Source organism: Halyomorpha halys, unplaced genomic scaffold (genome assembly GCF_000696795.3).
Source record: "Halyomorpha halys isolate HHAL.00 unplaced genomic scaffold, Hhal_1.1 Scaffold4.1, whole genome shotgun sequence".
NCBI lineage: Eukaryota > Metazoa > Arthropoda > Insecta > Hemiptera > Pentatomidae > Halyomorpha > Halyomorpha halys.
The window spans coordinates 161,331-164,339 of record NW_027116287.1 but is presented as its reverse complement, the minus strand read 5'-3'; positions in this window follow the sequence as shown (position 1 = coordinate 164,339).

Genomic DNA, 3,009 nt, shown 5'->3' with positions numbered 1-3,009 from the left:
TATATGGCATTATAAGAAGAATGGGGAGGGATCGTTCCAGACAATTAATTCTGAATTACTCTGGTTAAAATTATACAATGTCATATCACTGCTTTGGGAGTATAATGAGACAATTGTAAAATTTAATTTATTGTTTTTTTTTTTTCATTTCCTCCTGCAGTAAAACAGTTGTAAAGTACAATATAAGTTGAGAGTTATGTTACTAAATGCTTTAATATAACTCTGTAGTAATATTGTACTTGACAACTATTTTTCCATAGGATGGTAGGAAAAAAAAAATATATATATATATATGTATTATTTTTAAAAAAATTGTTTTGTATACGTTTTTCTCGTTTTTTAAGAATTAGTTTCTTATCAGTTCGTATAAAAAAATGTATATTTTTGCAGTTATGTATAAATTTTGATGAAAACTTTCTACTAGTCCGATTTAGGAGTTCGACGACTTATATACAGTAATACTAAGTACATTTCCACTAAATTTACGAAAAACATAATTAATGGTTACCTCTTTTAGAAGGATTAAAACTTTTCAATTAATTTTGAACACGTCCAGGTATAAAATCTGAATTGGTTCAGTCAAAAAATTAATTGAAAAGTTTTAATTTTCTTGAAAGAGCGAACTTTTAATGATATTTTTCGTGAAGTTAGTGGTAATGTACTTAGCACCACAGTGATGTAAGCCATCGATATGTTGATATATTATATCAAAAAATGAGTATTATATACTTTTTAAATTTAGTGCAAATAATATTTAATTTTGAACACTTTCTTTCTACTTGTTAGATTTAGATAACTGATTTCTTTTTCTAGATAATTTATTTATAAATACTTTTGTCACATAAATAAGAAAGGGGATGGTTGAATCTTTGTCCACAATAAACGTTTGGAACACTGGATCGATTAACGTAATTTTTTGTTTGTTTTTTTTTAAAATGTTCCCTTTGGCTATGGGAAGGTTTAAAAATGCTAAAATCCCCGAATCCTCAAGTAAAAAAAAAGTTTTGAACAAAATTAAGGGATTTTGGTTTTCAGGTCAAAAAGTATGTGTTTTTTTTCCCTTTTTATTTATTATCAATCGATTCGCCTCGAAAGAATAAGAAAACAATAATACTGATTTAATAGAATCAATTTCAAACTATTAACAATTAAAATATTTAATTAAGTAATATAACAATTAGAAACTACCAGATATATATGTACCTACCTGTATATATGTATTCAATTAGTTATTTCGTCAGGGGTTACGGAAAAAAAAAAAGTTTTGTTATTCTTTAAGAATATTTTTCTGATTCTATTAAGTTATATTATATTCACAAAAAAAAAAAAAAAAATATAATGTAGCTTAGGGTAAGTAGGTCAAAACAAATTTTAATAGGAAAAATCAATTCATATTCGTCTCATACTCCTAAATACTATTTTCCAAAAAATTAAAAATTATAAATTTTTCACATTGATTTATTTAGATATTTTTTTCTCCTTGTGTAAATTGTTTATATAATCGTACATAACTCTTCTGCATTTTATCAAATTCATAATAAACATATATATTATATACAGTTACTAGAACTAATTCTCAAATAACTATACATGCTTACAACATTTACAATATATAATTTTTTTATAAACTAATTACCTGATTACCATCTAAAGCTAATACATATGTTACTCCTTATTAGTATAATCTAGCTAATATAAACATACTATAGTCACTTAGTAAAAATTTCTTTAATAATTAAACTATTGCATTTTATTAATAAGGAGAAATGATTCCCTTAATGTAAGGTTATCTTTAACTATGATAGAAAATAGTTATAATCAGACTAATATCTAAAAGCATATTTTATGAACATTTTTTTTTTTTATATTAACAACTCATTAAATTATTAAATAATTCTATAGTCATTAACTATTGTACAACCTTAAATTGTTAATTTATTTACAATATCTATACTATATGTGCATAAAGTCTTGGGATCTGTTTCAAAATTAATTGCTTTATCTATGTTTTTAGTTTAGTGATGTATACTGATTCTATTATTTTTCTATTTCTACTATGATTTTTAATCTATGATGATTTTTATGAGTGTCATAAAAAAATAAATAAATAAAAAAAAGTGTAAAGTAAAAAATTATCTACATATCTACACTATATGATCTTTTTTTCGCTTTAGGCATCAGCTCCTTATTCAATGGACGAGTCAAATGAGAAATGAAAAGGGATATTAGTGGAATATTTTGGAAAAACTTCAATAATTTGTCTATTTTCATTTTTGAGTTCTGATTACCAATTTCAACATTGCTACCTCGATTTTTTTTAGGGAGTATAAAATCCAAATACATTTTTTTCTTTATTAATCACACTTTGAAAACAATGCGTTATTCGAATATATTCTATTATTTGTGAATTATAAAATGTGAAATCTATATTTGTTATTACTACTTTGAGGAGCCCTAAAGTACGAGTTCTCTTAGGAACTAAAAATAAAAAAAAAGTTTATAATTTTTGTCTTCTCTGGCTTATAGATTTTTTTTTTTTTTAAACAAAAAAATTACTAACTTGAGTGAATTTTTAATCTTGTCTTCTGGATGGATACCAATTGTGTAATTTATTAATTAAAATAATTGCGTAATGATCAATTAATAAATTACTCGTAGTAGAAAATATGATAATTTCATATTGACGGTGTAGCTCCCATCTATGTAAATGACACTATTCATTATAAATTCCCTGCTGGAATAAGGAAAACGGAGAGAACTACATTCCTGAGTATATTAATTTGGATGTGCGCGGATTGTTATAATAGGAGTGAAAACAATAAACCATTTATTAATTAATTTGTTTAATTTGCTTTTAATTAGTGATTAGGTTAGACAATGAATTATTTGAATTTATTTTCTAACCTCTCTTTATTGTTTTTAATATACACAGTTACATAATATTTTCAATATATTATCTATATATGTATGTATAGATAGATACCTTTAGATTTAGTTTTCTGTTGTTAT